The sequence below is a fragment of the Chiloscyllium punctatum genome, chromosome 7, assembly GCF_047496795.1.
Source record: "Chiloscyllium punctatum isolate Juve2018m chromosome 7, sChiPun1.3, whole genome shotgun sequence".
Lineage (NCBI taxonomy): Eukaryota > Metazoa > Chordata > Chondrichthyes > Orectolobiformes > Hemiscylliidae > Chiloscyllium > Chiloscyllium punctatum.
This window is the reverse complement of record NC_092745.1, coordinates 117,695,582-117,714,155: the sequence shown is the minus strand read 5'-3', so window position 1 is coordinate 117,714,155 and position 18,574 is coordinate 117,695,582. Positions and strand designations below refer to the sequence as shown.

The following is an 18,574-nucleotide window of genomic DNA, read 5'->3' as shown; positions in this document are numbered from 1 at the left end:
TTGTCCAGCCATCCTTAGCTGCTTCATCAACCCTATCATACGTTGCATGGAGTGGACTGGTTTGTTAATAGTCTCACCATTTTCAGCTCCATTTACAGACTCCTTTCTTTAAATCCATTCATAGGGTATGGGCATCGCTGGCAAGGCCAGGATTTGTTGCCCTCCCTAATGTCCCAGAGGGCATTTAAGAGCCAATCACATTGCCGTGGGCCTGGAGTTACTTGTAGGCCAGACCAGATAAGGACGGCAGTTTCCTTCCCTAAAGGAAATGAGTGAGCCAGATGGGTTTTCCCTGATAGTCATCATTAATGTCTTAATTCCTGTATTCATCTGCCATGGCGGATCCCATTACTTGGGTCTCCAAGTTAATAGTCCAGCGATAAAACCACTAAGCCATCTCCTCCTCTCCAGCAACGAAGCAGCTAACCTTGGACAACACCTAAGCTTGAGCCAATATAAGGTATAATGCCACCTAATGAGCAGTCCTATTTAAAAATACATCTGATCTACTGTAGTACGATACCTGCATTATTAAATTCCCATCATTGACATTCCAGGACCCCATAGAAAATATATAGCTGTTTGTTCAGTGTCACTGGGTCAAAACCTTTGAACTCCTTGAACTCCCTCTCTACGTGCATTGTGGGTGTACCTACAGTACATTGACTGCAGCTCGTCACCTTCTTCTCAAGGGCAAGTGCGCAATGATAAAAGCTGAGCTCTGAAGTAATGAAATGTGGATTTGGAAACAATTCAATCTGAACTGCCATCAATTATATATTCATTTAAAGGAAATATTATGGTCTAATTATTGTTCAGTGTGCATTCGGGTTTCTTCCTGAAGGATGTTAATAATTTGGATTGCAGCCCCAATTTTCTGAAAGGTGACCATGCATTCTCTACACTATCACACATGATTGATGTATGTTGGCCAACAGTCTTCACTAAATTGGAAAACTTTGTTAAGCTTTGTGGCAACTCAGTTGCAAATGCTGACCTCCATGCTGGACATTCTTAATATTAGTCTAGTGCACTTTTAAACTCCTCATATTGTTTTCTCATCATATATGAACCCAGCATGGAACATCTAATGGAAGGGTCTGAGGAAAGGTCACCTGACCCAAAACGTTAACTCTGACTTCTCTCCACAGATGTTGCCAGACTTGCTGAGCTTTTTCAGCAATTGCTGTTTTTCTTTCTGATTTCCAGCATCCACAGTTCTTCAGGTTTTTATGGAACATGTGGACTTCTGTCTGGTAACTGCCAGATGTTAATATCACTCTGTCCTATCTCTAAAGACTAAATCATTTGCTTTCAGTGGATATCAACTGCTGTGAATGAACTCTCAATGTAAATGATGAAAGGTTTGATAGTATTATGATGGTTAATTAGGAGGATACAGAGCAGATTTTATTTTTTTTTCCCTTCAGTTATCCTCCAGTTATCTTCCTGCTGCTAATTTAGAACACAATACTGATAGTATTCTCAGAAAGATAAACTTATGGCCAGCAGTGTTTGTATTAAGGCTTCACACCAGGTTATTATGAGACTCCTGGAAGTTTGATTCTGCCTGATAAGTCCTCAGTGCAGTAACACATCTCTTTAGTGAGCTCTGTCATAGATCACTGAAGAATCAAACAGGAAGAGAACAGCATTCTAATTGAAATATTGTAGTTGCTGTATCCCCTTTCAGTACAGCAAACTTTGTTTTGGCCCATTATGAGCCAGCACTCGCAATAAACTGGCAAATTATGTACCACAAATACCACGAAATTTACTGTATTACTCTGTCCAATTAGTATAGCTTTTAATTTATTTACCTCAATGAAAATATACATTGTTCAATCAAGTGGCCATACAAAATATCAACAGTTGATTCAATTTCTAGTCAATTTCTCATCAAATAACACAATCTCCGAGTAGTCAGTTGAGGGTTGAGTGAGAAGGCTCTCTGCTAGGTTTTATTTAAGGCAAAGTTGCAATATTATTTGAGTAATTCATACAGTAAATAAAGTATAACAGTGATGTGTACACCCCTTGGATTGCATTCCTATTACTTAGTGGGCGTTTTTACATTAATTATGTGGACCTCTTCATTATCCGAATATTTGATCAAGCAGAAACATAGGTTCCCGATAATAAAAAGTTTGCTGCACTGTTTTTTTTCAGATAGAAGTAGGAGAAAATCAATCTGAAATAGAAAAGTAAAATTTTAGTAAGTTATGGCCTCTGCTTTTTTCACCAGCAGCCCGTTATCCCTTTATTCACAGCTTTCATCCTGCCCGTCAGGTTCACTCCAGTTAAATACAACATTAACTGTACTACTGTACTTTGAGGTAGCACAGAGTACTTTCAAACCTTTGACACAAAGCACTTCAATACGCTTGGCATCTGTTTTACTCACAGATATTCCACTACTCCTCAGTCAATTACATGGCTCTTGTACCCCATCATGTTCATTGTCTTCCTTCCTCAATCTCCTAATTGTATGCACTCTGAATTCTGAACCCTTATCTCTGTCTCTCACACGCGCACACAACATTCAGAGTGCTCCAAGCTTCTCATCTTCAGTCAGCTGCTGCTCAGTACATTTCAAAACACTCCAACATCGTTCTCACTTAAAGTTCTTGACAAGTGTTACCACTTACAATCACTCACTGCAGCCTACTTCCCAATGCTCTCAATATCTTATTGAAGTTATTTTTCTTTCCATCGTAGCAACCAGAATTGCTTCCTGTCTCTCAGGACGTAACCCATCTTCTACTTTCTGAAACACTGCAAAGGTTCCAGGTTTCTTAGAATCCTTATATTACAGATAGAGGCCATTCAGCCCAACGGGTCTGCACCAAATCACCCAGACAAGCCTTCCCCATTCCTGTATGGGGCTTTTACTATGGCTAATCCACCTGGTCTGCACATCTCTGGATACTAACGGGGCATTTTTTTGCATAGCCAATCCACCTAACTTGCACATCTTTAGACTGTTGGAGGAAAATGGAGCACCCAGAGGAAACCCACACAGACACAGAAAGAGTGTGCAACCTTCACATAGTCAGTCACCCAAGGCTGGAATTGAATCCAGGTCCCTGACATTGTGAGGCAGCACAGCAGTTCAGGCAGCATCCAAGAAGCAGCGTAATCGACGTTTCGGGCAAAAGCCCTTCATCAGGGCTTTTGCCCGAAACGTCGATTTCGCTGCTCCTTGGATGCTGCCTGAACTGCTGTGCTCTTCCAGCACCACTAATCCAGAATCTGGTTTCCAGCATCTGCAGTCATTGTTTTTACCCCATTGTGAGGCAGCAGTGCTAACCACTGAGCCATAGTATGCATTAACACTAATATAACCAGTATTTCTGGCATATAGACAATTCCAACACATCAAAGTCGTCTTGTTTACTATTCTGTACTATATTACTATCAAGTCTCTTTATTTTTCACGTTCTATCAGTTTTAGTCTGGGAGGTTTCAGTTAAAATGGGAGAGAGGGGGAGTTTTCTCTCTCAGTCTCTCTCTCTCTCTCTCTGGCTGTCTCTCTCTCTGCCTCTCACAGTACTTCCAGTATTTTTACATTGCTTGTGCTTTCCCTCATGCAGTATGTTCTCTCACGGATGGTACTATTGACACATTTGTGGCACTCAGACATAACGGGGAGCCACATTTCAATATAAACAGGTTTTTACAAGACATTGGCTGACAAGCCATCATCAGAAACAGAGAAGTCAAAGGAAGGACAAGTTGGAAATGGACAGTGAATGAAGAAGAGGGAAGAGTAGAACTTGAATGTGAAATTGTTGAAATTTTCCAGAATAAGGTGAAAGCAAGGAAGAGCCCCAGTTCAATCATCAATGCACCAAAAGAAGTAAAGGAGGGAACCTGAGTCAGACCAGAATAAGAAATAATCCATATATCACATAAAAGGCAGGCATTGTTAAAACACATTCAGGTTTCCATGGCAACAGCTTTATGTATTAGAGGAAGTGAATCGAACAAAAAGAGAATTTATTCATACAACTATCAAGGCTGTATGTTAAGAGTAGGCCATTTGGCCCATTCAGCCTGCTTCACCATTCAATGATGTCATGTCTTGTCTGATGGCAGCCTTAACTCCACTTTCTCATTTACTCAGTTCAGTGTCCTTTGACCCCTTTGTTCGTCAATGTGGGAATAGTTTCAGACTGGCAGAGGGAGAAGGTTGAGGATAGGACCTAATTGGGGCTCCATTCAAGGAAGATGCAGGTGGTTGGATCATGATGGAAACGAGGCAGTTAAGGGGCCAGGAAACTGGAAACTGCTAAAAGATCAAGAGGCACCAGATGAGCTGTGAGTCCAATTAAGAAGAGACTGAACGTGGAAGTCCATTCAGTGAGATGAGAACAGGCTCCCTTCAGGTGAACTGTGGTCTTGTTTGTACTTGCTTGAAGTTAATATACTGGACTGATAGCTCATCATTTCTGTCTCCTTTACATTGCAGAAACTAAATGCATCAGGTTCTCAGACCATCTTCACTCGGTTTACCAGTGTGGAACTGAGCTTAGGATGACCTATCATTTTAAATCAGTACTCCGCCTCCAATCTTTGTCCTGATTTGCTGCCAATATACAAATGAGCAAGAGTAAACAACTCAGTCCTTTCCTCCACCATTGAACACAATCATATTTGAGCTGACATTAACCTTTACTCCTGCATATTCCCTGATAATCTTTCAGCTCCTTGGTAATCAAGAATCTATCAACCTTCTAAATATTGAAAGATTCCATATCCACAGCCTTTTATGGAAGGGAATTCCAAAGTCCTCTGAGAGAAAAAAAAACTGTTCCCTCCACTTGGTTTTAAACCATTGCATTGACCTTCAGTAACCAAGAGAAACTGCCCCATATCTTTTTGATTAGGCACATTATAAAGAAGGGTCACTTGACCTGAAATGTTAACTCTGATTCCTCTCCACAGACACTTCCAGACCTGCAGAGCTTTTCCAGCAATTTCTGTTTTTGTTTCTGATTTACAGCACCCGCCGTTCTTTGGGTTTGTACTTTGCAACATTCTGGGTTCAGCAATAATTTCAACTCAGAAACACAACTCCCAGTTGGTGAAAATCCTGCTATTGCCATTGCCTCGCCTCTAAATCTTTTTGCTTATCCCTTTACTCCCTCAGTATCATCTCCTTTATGCCTTTCCAGCATCACATCTTTTATCATTTAATCCCTCCTACCATCCATCCGGTCATGGAGCTTCCCTTTTGTACTTTCCTGGCCTGCTCACATTCCTTACAACCTGCAACATCTCAAACTTTCCCTGCTTCTGGTGAGGTGTCATTAACTTGAAACATTGGGCTGGATTTTCACCATGGAGGTGGGTGGGGGAAGTTGGAAAACTTCTCAGCCTAGTGAGTCTGCCTCAGGATACAGTACTGTCAAAAGGTGGGATTCCTGTCTGAGGGATTCTTAATTAATGGTTGGGCCCATCACACCCTGAAAACAGTTCAGGAGCATCCACAGGAGTAGCTCAGCTGCAAGACTAGTTGCTTTGAATACCTCTTAGATATTGTCTCACATTTTTAATTTAATATTTGGTCTTCCAGCCCTTATCCTTCACAACCTTATCATTTCAGACACAAGGATAATGTCCCTTCTATTCCAACTCATGCCTCTTTAACTATACCCATGCCCCTAATATCCTCAATTTTCATTCCTGTGCACTCAATTTGCATTCTGTAGAGAACAAATGTACTCTAGCATAACAATATATGTGTGGAAAAGCTTTTAAAAAAGTCACTCATTTATTCATAACATTCCTTTTTTTTACTAATGAAACTCTTTAACTACAGAACTTTTAGTGTCAAGAGGAGCAGGAGAATAGATGTTTCAGGCATAAGCCATTCATCAGGATGCTGCCTGACTTGCTGTGCTTTTCCAGCATGACACTCTAATCTCCAGCATCTGCAGTCCTCGCTGTTTCCTACAGAGCCTTTACTCAGTAAAACCCCATTGTGCAAACTTGGCTGGGAGCTCAGATGCTGAGACAGCTACATCCATAGAAACATTGCTTGATTGACAGATCTTTCTCTTAAAGCTACTTTATCAATCGCATTTATTTGCCTATTTATGTAAGACACGTGTCAAGTGCTTGTAGTTTCTGTTATTGGTCTTGTAAAAATCTGGAATATTGAAATTACAAAGGGAAAGTTACCATAGCTCACAAAGGGCAATAAGCTGCGCTCTCATTAGAGACAGACAAGTGGTGGTGGTTTAACCTGAGGGTCACTATACGTTAGAGCGAGGGAACAGGTTGAGAAGGAAGGTCCTTCATGATAACCTCAGCCAGTGCTGGAAAGGAACATGTGCTGTGTTGGCATCACTCTATATCACAAATCAGCCATCCAGCCAACTGAGCCAATTGACTTTCTGAAGCTACAATCAAGCTGCAATACAGTATTTTAAATAAAGTTACAAATGAATTACAGGGTTTTTGAAAGCTTTATACACAGAAGACCAAAAGACCATAATGTACAGAAGCAGAAGTAGGCCATTCAGCCCCTCATATCTGCTCCACCATTCAGTAATCCTCCATTCCACCTTCCTGTCTTTTCCCCATAATGATTGATTCCCTTACTGATTAAAAATCAGTCCACCTCAGCCTTGAATTGATTTAGTGACTCATCCAACCTCTACAGATCTCTGTGATGGAGAATACCCTCTGACAGAAAAAAAAGTCTCTGCCTTAAATGTGTGACGCCCTACTCTGAGTTTATACTGTCTGTCCTAGACTGTCCCATAAGGGGAAGCAACTTTTATACATCGACCTTATTAAGTCTCTATTAAGATTTTTGTATGTTACAATATGGTTCCTCTCATTCTTTTACACACCAATGAGTACATGCTAACCTACTTAACCTCTTCTCATTAGTCAATCCCTCTATATCCAGGATCAATCTAGAAAGCTTCTCTGGACTGTCTCCCAATGCCAGCATACCAGTGATACTACAGCATTCACCAGTTGTATTCGAAGTGTACGTTGGATGAATGGTCATCATGGAGTGCCATATGGCGTGGAATGTATGAGGGGTCATTCACAGTGTGTGGAGGAGCATAGGGCTGGTATTGAGGAGACACAATTAATATCCTTCGAACATAAGGCTGGTACAATTGCAACATTTAAAAGGCATTTGGATGGATACATGAATAGGAAAGGTTTGGAGGGATATGGCCGGGTGCTGGTAGGTGGGACTAGATTGGGTTGGGATATCTGGTCGGCATGGACGGGTTGGACCGAAGGGTCTGTTTCCATGCTATACATCTCTATATCTTTCATAATGTTCATTCATCTGAATTATGGTTCCTAATACATTGGAAGAGTTGGGAATCATGTGTCCTTCAAAAGTGAACACAAGCAGTTCATGCATTTTCCATCATTATTCTAGTGTCCTCAGCCTTCTAGTAAACCTCCTCCTCACATTTTTCTAAAGCCTTGACATTCTTCCTAAAACACGGTGCTCAGAATTATCCAGTATTCCAGCTGAAGCGACCTGATATGTTGTGAACAGTTAACATGATGGCCTTGCTTTTGTTCTTGATTCTTTCTGTTATAAATTCAAGGATCTTGTATGCTTCTTGAAAGAGACTTCTCAAATTGCTTCAAACATTTGTGTATGTACCATCCCAGCTCCTTCACTTCCTGTGCTCCCTTTAAAATTGTACCATTTAGTTTATGTTGCCTCTCATCTTCTTACTAAAGTGAATCACTTCACAGTTCCCCGAATTAAATTTCATCTGCCATGTATCTGCCCATTTCGACAATCTGTCTGCATCTTCCTGAAATCTGTTACTGTTCTCTTCAATGTTTACTACATTTCCAAGTTTCGTGTCATCTGCAAACTTTGAAATTATGCCATGTCTAAATCCAAATCCTGATCATTTATACACATCAAAAAAAAGTAGCAATGCTAACCTTGATCTCGGGGGGGCATATCTACACACTTCCTTCAACTGTGAAAAGCAACTGTTATTCCACACTTCCCTATCCCTGCAGTTATTTTTCCTTTAATGCTATGTCATTAATTTTACTAACAAGTCTACCATACATTCATTTCAACCACAGTTTGAAGATTGCTGTACACATTAACCATGCTTCACTCATTAACCTTCCCAGTTACTTCTGTTGCAGCTGTATAATTAAGCAATGTTTGGAATATTGTGGAATAGTCTGGTCACCACATTACAAGAAGGATGCAAAGGCTTTGGAAAGGGTACAGAAACATTTTACCAGGATGTTGCCTGGTTTGGAGGGTATTAGCTCTGAGGAGAGATTGGACAAACATGGTTTGTTTTCACTTGAACATTGAAGGATGAGGAGCAACCTGGTAGAGGTTGAGAATAATAGAATGGATAGTCAGAGTCTTTTTCCCAGGTTAGAAATGTCAATTACTAGTGGACATTGGCTTAAGGTAAAAACGGGTAAGGTTAAAGAAGATGGGAGAGGCAGTTATTTAACACAGAGAGTGGTAAGTGCCTGGAACTTACTGCCAGAGGAAGCGAAGGAGGCAGGTACAATAGCAATGTTTATAAGGCAGGGAAGATAAGGACATGCACCACATCGAAGCAAAAGGTTTTCCATTCAGAAAGATATCATGTGTCAACACAATCTTGGTGGGCCAAAGGGCCTGTTCCTGAGCTGCACTGTTCTTTGTTCTTGTGATGGTCTTCTACATTAAAGCTGATGGCTCTGGCCACAATGCTACATATTTCAGCATGTTACATTTCATTGAATCAGCATACAACCTGTAGTTTCTTCCCACTTTCTGCTTTGTGGAAAACACTACAACAATTGCCAAGACCTCCTGCTGCTCTCCGATGAATAGGTTTTCAAGCTAAGGCTGCACTGGCCCCTTTGGTGACTATAAAAAAGATTTCAGTGCTTCTTAAAGAGGACAGCATTTTGACCAATATTTATTCCTCGTTAAACAATTCTGCTAGTGGAAAACTTGCTATGCTAACTTCCTCCTTTCTCTAAATTTCAGCAAGTGGTAAAGTATTGCATCAACTTTCCAAGCCTCTTTTGACAGCCAACATGTTCCAGTCCACAAAGTCTACCAACACGAACAAGAGTAGCAAACACCTGGGAACATTATCGGTTCCCCTCTAACCCATACAACATTCTAATCAGGAAATATATCACTGTTTCTTCATTGTCTTTGGACAAAATTGTGGTGCTTACTACACGGTGCAGAGATACCTATACTGCAGCAATTCAAGAAAGTGTCTCAGCACAACCTTGCCAAAGACAATTAATTATGGGCAATAATGCTAGTGATGACTAAACCAGTGATGACTAAACCCCATATACTAATTACAAAATACTGAAAGTTGTTATGTTAACTTAAACAGAGACAATTTAGTCACCCTGCAGTGTAGGAAAATAACAACATTTGTGCATTCAATAACATACTGCGTAGTAATATTTATCTCTTCTGAAGATACTCATACTAATCTAGAGCACTATAATTCTACGACATTTTCATCAGTAGCATAAGCAATCATGCATGATTCTTTTCATGTTTTCAAAGAACAGAGAGATATACTAAGGCTTTTGTTGTCCTCTTATTTAAACAATGATAGTGCGCTCCAAGTGTAATTTACTCCTGTTGGGATTACAGAAGCACGGAACATATGTGCAAATGCAACTTATTAAAGCAGCGCCAATATGTTATGAAAATGGTAATGTTCTTCTGGTGCGTACAATACTTGATTACTATGGGGTATGGTAATACATTGGATATGTTCCTGGGACAAGTCATCTAGAAGATTGGATATTCTGGATTTGTAGAATCAAATCCCTGACCTCAACGGTAAATTCAGTTCATTCAATAAATTGGGAATAAAGAACTAGTATTAGCTGGTTTTGTTACTCTGAAACTGTCAGAGTGTTAAAAGAAACTCTGGCTCACTTTAAAAATTAACTATCTTTAGCCAATTTGGCCTGCATTTGACTTCAGACTCATGACACTGTGGTCTGAAATGACCTGGTGAGTTACATAGTTATATTCAAGAAACTCATCACTAGTCAAAACCACCCACCACAATCCCTTCCGTTCACCTCTCATTCCCCCATTTCATCAGAGTCAACAAATGCTGGCCTTACCAGTGATAACAATGCTCTGTGGATGAATAAAATTAAATACTGCAATGAACCAGGAGTTGTCCAAGTCCCAGGGAGGCAAACAGGATGGCTCCATTTCTGGAGGTCATGCTGGGAGATGGCAAAGAGCCAGGGCATTTTTGACTTGAGTCTGCAAGATGATGTCTATTTGAATAGATTACATCAACCAAGAGTTCATTCTCCTGGATTTAGAAGAGATTTATTTCAAAGAAACATGAATTATGTAAGAACAAAGCAAAGAACCGTGGATGCTGGAAATTTGAAACAAAAACAGAAATTGCTGGAGAAACTCAGCAGGTCTGGCAGCACCTGGGCAGAGAAAGCAGAGTCAATGTTTTGGGTCCAGCGACTCTTCATCAGAACAGTTCTGAAGAAGGATCACTGGACCCGAAACATTAACCCTGCTTTTTCCCCAAATATCCTGCCAGACCTGCTGAGTTTCTTTAGCAATGTCTGGTTTTGTTCTGAATTAAACGAGGACATAGAACATAGAACCTTACAGCGCAGTACAGGCCCTTCGGCCCTCGATGTTGCTCCGCCTGTGAAACCAATCTGAAGCCCATCTAACCAACACTATTCCATTCTCGTCCATATGCCTAGCCAATGACCATTTAAATGCATGTAAAGTTGGCAAGTCCACAACTGTTGCTGGCAGTGTGTTCCACACCCCTACTTCTCTCTGAGTAAAGAAACTACCTCTGACCATCTGTCCTATATCTATCACCCCTCAATTTAAACCTATGCCCCGTCGTTCTAGCCATCACCATCCAAGGAACAGGCTCTCACTGTCCATTCGATCTAACCCTCTGATTATCTTACATGTCTCAATTAAGTCACCTCTCAATCTTCTTCTCTCTATTGAAAACAGCCTCAAGTCCCTCAGCCTTTCCTCGTAAGACCTTCCCTCCATACCAGGCAACCTCCTAGTAAATCTCCTCTGAACCCTTTCCATACCTTCCACATCCTTCCTATAATGTGGTAACTAGAGATGCACACAATACTTCAAGTGCGGCCGCACCATCAGGACAGTGAGCATGGATATGTTCAGGGAAGGGCCTGGCTGCCGAAATGAGGAAATTACTTGAGGGAGGCTGATGATGGCAGCACATTTGATGTAGTTTACAGAGATTTTAGCTTGACTTTTCGTAAGGCCTCAAATGTAAAGGAAGTAAAGATTTATGGAATCCAAAGATAGGTGGGTAGTTGCAACAAACTTGGCAAAAAATGAAAGGTTGACGTTGATGGCTGTTTTTGTGACTGGGAGGTAGTTTCCCAGGATGTTCTGCAGGACTCAGTATGGGTCCCTTACTTTTCTTGACATCTATCATCAGTTCAGACTTATATCTCAAAAACATGAGTCAGATGTTTGGACATGACACAAAGATTGGCATTTGATCGTGAGAAAGAAGGCAGTTGACTGCAGAAAAATGGTCATTGGCTGGTCATATGACTAAAAAGGTAGCAGATCAAATTCGATCTGGACAAGAATGGGGCATTGTAATCAGGGTCAAGAAAAGGGCAGAGGAATATACAATAAATACATCACCAAGCATTGTAGAGGAACAGAGAGATCTTGCAGTAAATGTCCACACATAACTGGACATAGATGGACAGTTTGATAAGATGGTTAAAACTGCATATTCCTTTATTAGCTGAGACATTCAATATTGTGAGCATGGAAGTTATGCCAGAACTGTATAAGATACTCATTTGACCAGAGCCACAGTATCTTGTACAGTTCTGGTCAACACGTTACAGGAGCATGTGACTGCACAAAAGATGTTATAGAGATTTATAGGGATGTTGCCTGGAACAGAGAACTTTAACCACGAGGAAAGGTTGGGTCAGCTCAGGTTGTTTTCATTGGAACATTGAAGGGTGAAGCGTTAATTGCAGTGAATAAATTATGAGGAACCTGGATAAAGCAGATAGGCAGGATTTATTACCACTAGCAGAGAAGCCTGTGAATATGGAATTAACATAATTAACAAAGGGATTATAGGGATATTGAGGTGTTTTTCACCCAGAAGATAGTGAAAGTCATGCACTACAGTCTGAAAGAGTGGTGGAGGAAAAAAACTCGCATCACATTAAAAAATGCACTTGGAATGCATTTGAGGTGCCTTAACTATGAGGCTATCAAGAGCTGGAAAATGTGTTTCAGTAAGACGATGCATTTTTGGATGACTCAGATACAATGGGCTGAATGGCCTCCTCTGTGCTGCAAATGTTCTATGTTTCTATGCACAACGTTTCAGCAGCTATAGAGAATCCAACAGCTTCTCATTTTAGTGACTAGCTGATATTTACTTCTTGCCTAGATTTTCATCATCAGCTTTGCTTATTTGATTTCAACGTGGATTTAATCTACTTGGATTTTGCCTTCCTTAAAATTAGCCGCGATTCAGAGTACAAAATACTGCTCTTTGTGAAGCTGGTATCAGTTTTTATACCTTTGCCATTTATAATAATATTTTTTAATTAGTTACTTGCAGTTAGTGGAACTGTGTATGAAAATCGCAGTTTATTGCTTATTTACTACACTTTCATTAACCTTAGATATTAATTTCTGCGCAAGCATTTGCTGGAGAAAAAATGTAGGTAATGACACGCAACTAAATAGACTTATTTTCCATATTATAAAATAATGTGTTCCATGTTTGTTTTCTCTGAATTTATCTTCAATTTTCTCCTTTCTGTGTGCTAGTGGAATAGATGATGAAACTTCCAGCTAATCTTGTTCTGTTTCTTTTCCAGATGCTTCACATTGTCACTATTGTGCCTATTACAGTTAGTTCTGGATAACTGTATATATGAAGGTACTAGTCAGAAAGGAAAGAAATATGTGGGAGCAGAAAGCAAGTCCAGGTGATCAATTTTTGTTGAATTCATGCTGAAGATGACCCTCATGATGGGTGAAGCTCACTGGTAAAGACCTATCAATAATCAGACAAAGCTAGAAACACAGATTTATGTCAGAGACTTGACATCTCATATAATGTGCTAATTAGGCACACCTTCCCAGAAAAACAGGACTTTTTGTATGGCCCCAAGACAAGACCATCATAGAATTTCATGAAAATATGTTTGAAACCCAGCGTTATCTGCTATCCTCACACCACAAATAAAATCAAGGAATGCCATATGATGATAAAATGGGATTTGATTTCTGGGTATTTCTGGGTATAATGCAGAAGATGCAGGATCAGTTCATTCCAAAAAGGAAGAAAGATCCTAAGGGGAGGCAGGGTTGGCTGTGGCTGACGAGGGAAGTTAAGGCCCATATAAAGGCCAAAGGGAAATGTATAACATAGCAAAGATGACTGGGAAATCGGAGGACTGAGAAGCTTTTCAAGAACAACAGAGGATAACTAAAAAGGAAATACGCAGAGAAAAAATAAGGTACGAAGGTAAACTGGCCAAAGATATAAAGGAGGATAGTAAAGGCTTTTTTAGGTATGTGAAAATAAAAAAAATGGTTAAGTCTAAAATTGTGCCCTTGAAGACAGAAACGGGTGAATTTATTTTGGAAGACATGAGCAATCTCCCAGATGTAATAGTGGCTGAAGGACCTGAACTGAAGGGAATTTATATTAGGCAGGAAATGGTGTTGGAGAGACTGTAAGGTCTGAAGGCTGATAAGTCCCCGGGGCCTGATGGTCTACATCCCAGGGTACTGAAAGTACTCTAGAAATTGTGGATGCATTGGTGATCATTTTCCAATGTTCTAGGGATCAGTGCTGGGACTGCAGCGTATTACAATGTACATTAATGATATAGATGAAGGTATTAAAAGTAATATCAGCAAATTTGCTGATGACACAAAGCTGGGTGGCAGGGTGAAATGTGAGAAGGATGTTAGGAGAATACAGGGTAACCTGGACAGGCTAGGTGAGTGGATGGATGCATGGCAGATGCAGTTTGATGTGGATAAATGTGTGGTTATCCACTTTGGTGGCAAGAACAGGAAGGCAGATTACTACCTAAATAGAGTCAAGTTAGGTAAAGGGGCAGTACAACGAGATCTACGTGTTCTTGTACATCAGTCAATAAAAGCAAGCATGCAGGTACAGCAGGTAGTGAAGAAAGCTAATAGCATGCTGGCCTTCATAACAAAAGGAGTTGAGTATAGAAGCAAAGAGGTCCTTCTGCAGCTGTACACGTCCCTGGTGAGACCGCATCTGGAATATTGTGCGCAGTTTTGGTCTCCAAATTTGAGGAAAGACATTCTGGCTATTGAGGGAGTGTAGTGTAGGTTCACGAGGTCAATTCCCGGAATGGTGGGACTATCTTACGTTGAAAGATTGGAGCGACTGGGCTTGTATACACTTGAGTTTAGAAGGCTGAGAGGGGATCTGATTGAGACATATAAGATTATTAAAGGATTGGACACTCTGGAGGCGGGAAGCATGTTTCCACTGATGGGTGAGTCCCGAACCAGAGGACACAGTTTAAAAATAAGGGGTAGGCCACTTAGAACAGAGTTGAGGAGAAACTTCTTCACCCAGAGAGTGATGGGTGTATGGAATGCTCTGCCCAGAAGGCTGTGGCCGCTCAGTCTCTGGATACTTTCAAGAAAGAGTTGGATAGAGCTCTTAAGGATAGTGGAATCAAGGGTTATGAGGATAAGGCAGGAACAGGATACTGAGTGAGGATGATCAGCCATGATCCTAATGAATGGTGGTGCTGGCTCGAAGGGCAGAATGGCCTACTCCTGCACCTATTGTCTATTGTCTATTGTCTATTTATTCATTCAACATGAACCTAAAACCTTAACTACAAATGGGTATAACCTGATGCCAAAGGCAGAGGCAAAAGTTTCATGTAAATTGAACTGATGCTTAATCAATTGCCTGAACCGGCTTAAAATGACAGAATTTAAAATTGTGTTAATTTGATTTCTGTTGCTGGAATTTATTCTATTTAGTTTTTAAAAAAGCAAGATAAATCATTTAACATGGTTCTAATTTTATATGTAGACTTTATGGTTATTCCTGGAGCTCCTTATGTGAGACAGGAAGAGGCTATTTCACTCCTTGAACCTGCTCCACCATTTAGTATGATTAAGATCATGGCTATTGTTATTGTAATTTTGTGATGAGACAATGGCTTTAAGAGGTGTATTTTGTCCTGGTGTTTTTTGTGTAGAAAAGTTGAGACAGAGGTGTTGTGCAGCCTGCCAAAGACAATAAAGTAAACAGTCTTTGAGGCTTTTTTTAAAAGTTGGAACAATAGAAGCAGCCTGAATGGGTGGGGTCGAGCTCCCACAGAAACAGGATTTTAGTTTTAGCTTTCAGTAGCTACTGCAGTCTTGAAGCTGGAATGTGAAAGCTGTTATTCCCCGCTCTGTTACAGATAAAAGCTGGGATTCTCTTCCTGCTGTTCAACTTGCATGTGCGACAATCTATTTTACTGAATTTGTCTTTACCAAGGATGTGTTTATGGGGTGTTACGATATTGGATTATTTAATTCTAGTTTATATATACATATATATTATTTTATTAAATATTTTGATAGAGTTACAGTTGAGCCAATTCTTTTTATTCTGTCTGTGTTTTAACTGTAGTTTAAAAATAAAGTAGTTGACTAATCGAGTTGCCTCTGGAACACGACATCTTACATTTACCCTTACAAAAAGAAAATGTTAGGATCTAGGCTATCTTCTTAATATATTTTGAGGGGGTTAGGTCTGGTCCATAACAATTTCAACTCCACCTTCCTACCCACCCCTGATAACCTTTCACCCTCTCGCTTACAAAGAACCTAGCCACCTCTACCCACAAATATACAAAGATACAGTTTTGACCACTTTTTGAGGAAGAAAGTTCCAAAGACCCACAATACTCTGAGAAAAACCATTTCTTATTTTTGTCTTAAATGAGTGACGCCCTGTTTTTAATCAGTGACTCTGGTTCTAGATTTCCTCATAAAAGGAAACATCCTACACATCCACCTTAATCAAGACCCTTCAGGAACTTACATCTTTCAATCAAGTCAACTCTTACTTGTTTATACTCCAGTTGAAGCATTCCCAGCCTATCCAACCTTGCCATTTAAGATAACTTGCCCATTCCAGAGATTAGTATAGTAATACCTCTCTGAACTAATAAGGAGATTAATACTGTACACCATACTCTAAATTCAGTCTCACTAGTGTTCTGTACAACTGAAGCATGATCATTGCTTTTATATTCAATTCTCCTCACAGTAAATGATAACATTGTATCTGTTTTCCTAATTACTTGCTTTACCTGCATATTAACCTTTTGTGATTCAGTGGTTAGCACTGCTGCCTCACAGCGCCAGAGACCTGGGTTCAATTCCCGCCTCAGGCAACTGACTGTGTGGAGTTCGCACATTCTCCCCGTGTCTGCGTGGGTTTCCTCCGGGTGCTCCGGTTTCCTCCCACAGTCCAAAGATGTGCAGGTCAGGTGAATTGGCCATGCTAAATTGCCCGTAGTGTTAGGTATGGGGTAAATGTAGGGATACGGGTGGGTTGCGCTTCGGCGGGTTGGTGTGGACTTGTTGGGCCGAAGGGCCTGTTTCCACACTGTAAGTAATCTAATACACTAGAACACTCATATCCCTCTGTACTTCAGAGCTCTGCAATCTCTTACAATCTAGACAATATTCTTTTTTAATCTTCTTGCCAAAACAGGCATTTTCCTGCATTAAACTCCATTTTCGAGTGTAACAGTTGGAGAAGGCCCATTAGTGGGTGGGGGATTGCAATGTACAATTTCTCAGTAATGCAGAGAACTTGCAAATCTCTTGCCATCAATTGCTCCTGTATTTCTACGTCGAGAATCCACTCTCAAAGTCCTGACTTCAGTGCTGCACAAAGTTCAATGGCATCACAAACGTGGGTCTCCTGGGTTTTTAAATAACATTCGCGATCTGCAGTACTAGTACTTTAACCATGACATCAAAACCCATGCCGACACATTGTGGTTTCTGCACACCGCCAGCTATTCAATTGGTGACAGGTACATCATCAATGTTTAGGGAAATTCTTCCCACTCTCCTGAAAGACACTACTCAGACCCCTTGGCATCATGGTAGTCCACAAACCCACCAACACACTAAAACAGCAGCTAATGAACTTGAAAGACACAATACAGACAAAAGCAAAACTAATGTCATTTACAAAATACCGTGCAAGAACTGTAACAAACACTACATTGGACAAATAGGCAGAAAACTAGCCACCAGGATACATGAACATCAACTAGCCACAAAACGACATGACCCTCTCTCACTAGGATCCTTACATACGGGTGAGGAAGGACACCACTTTGATTGGGACAAGGTTTGGAGATGCCGGTGTTGGACTGGGGTGTACAAAGTTAAAATTCACACAACACCAGGTTATAGTCCAACAGGTTTAATTGGAAGCACTAGCTTTCTGAGCACTGCTCCTTCATCAAGTAGTTGTGGAGGACACTATTGTAAGACACAGAATTTCTAGCAAAAGTTTACAGTGTGATGTAACTGAAATATATAACGGCACTTCACAGCAGGCTTGAAAGGTCTCTTCCTGCTCTAGTCCTTTGCTCATCTCCATCTCTGCCTTTTGTTGAGCTGGTTGATGGAAGCCTGATGGCATGGCCTGTGAACCCACAATGGGCAGTTTGTGGAGGATGCAGCAAACCATCTCAAATCACAACCTGTCTCCTGGCGACCCCTGGAGGACTCCCCTGAATGGTTTTCACATTTAAGGCATGCTTCAAGACATTGTTGGTGCTCTGCACCAAATACTTAGATTAGATTCCCTACAGTGTGGAAACAGGCCGTTCGACCCAACCAGTCCACACCAACCCTCCGAAGAGCAACCCACCCAGACCCATTTCCCTCTGGCTAATGCACCTAACACTAAGGGCAATTTAACATGGCCAATTCACCTGACCTGCGGGAGGAAACCGGACCACCCGGAGGAAACCCACGCAGACACAGGGAGAACATGCAAACTTCACACAGACAGTCACCCGAGGCAGGAATCGATCCTGGGTCCTTGGTGCTGCGAGGCAGCAGAGCTAACCACTGAGCTGCCCAAAATAAAGTTGACAAAGGATAAGCCATGAAGAGTCAGACACCCCAGATGGGACTTGAACCCACAATCCCTAGCTTAGGAGGCTAGTGCCTTATCCATTAGGCCACTGGGGCTATACTCTGTAAACAGCCCCATTAGCTGCCGAGCTTTCCTCAAGAAGCACTCAATCAGTGTAACAGAGAGCTGTCAGGAGACACACGCAGCCAGGGTTATCCTTTGACATGCCCTAGTTTGACAAGGCAGCTCAAAACAGTTGGGGTCAAAGCGTGTGCCTTTGATCTCCAGCATCTGCAGTCCCCACTTTCCCCAATGAAACAGTTGATCATTGCAGTATATATCGACAGTTTCCCAGTAACTTCTCTCGTGATTGT

The 18,574-nt window shown here is 41.0% G+C and overlaps 1 non-coding gene across 1 annotated transcript; it reads right to left on the bottom strand.

Moving 5' to 3' along the window:
• Window positions 1–18,243: 18,243 nt before the first annotated feature.
• trnar-ccu (transfer RNA arginine (anticodon CCU)) lies at window positions 18,244–18,316 on the bottom strand. The gene has a single exon. It is a non-coding gene; the product is annotated as a tRNA-Arg (tRNA).
• Between the last annotated feature and the right edge of the window lie 258 nt (window positions 18,317–18,574).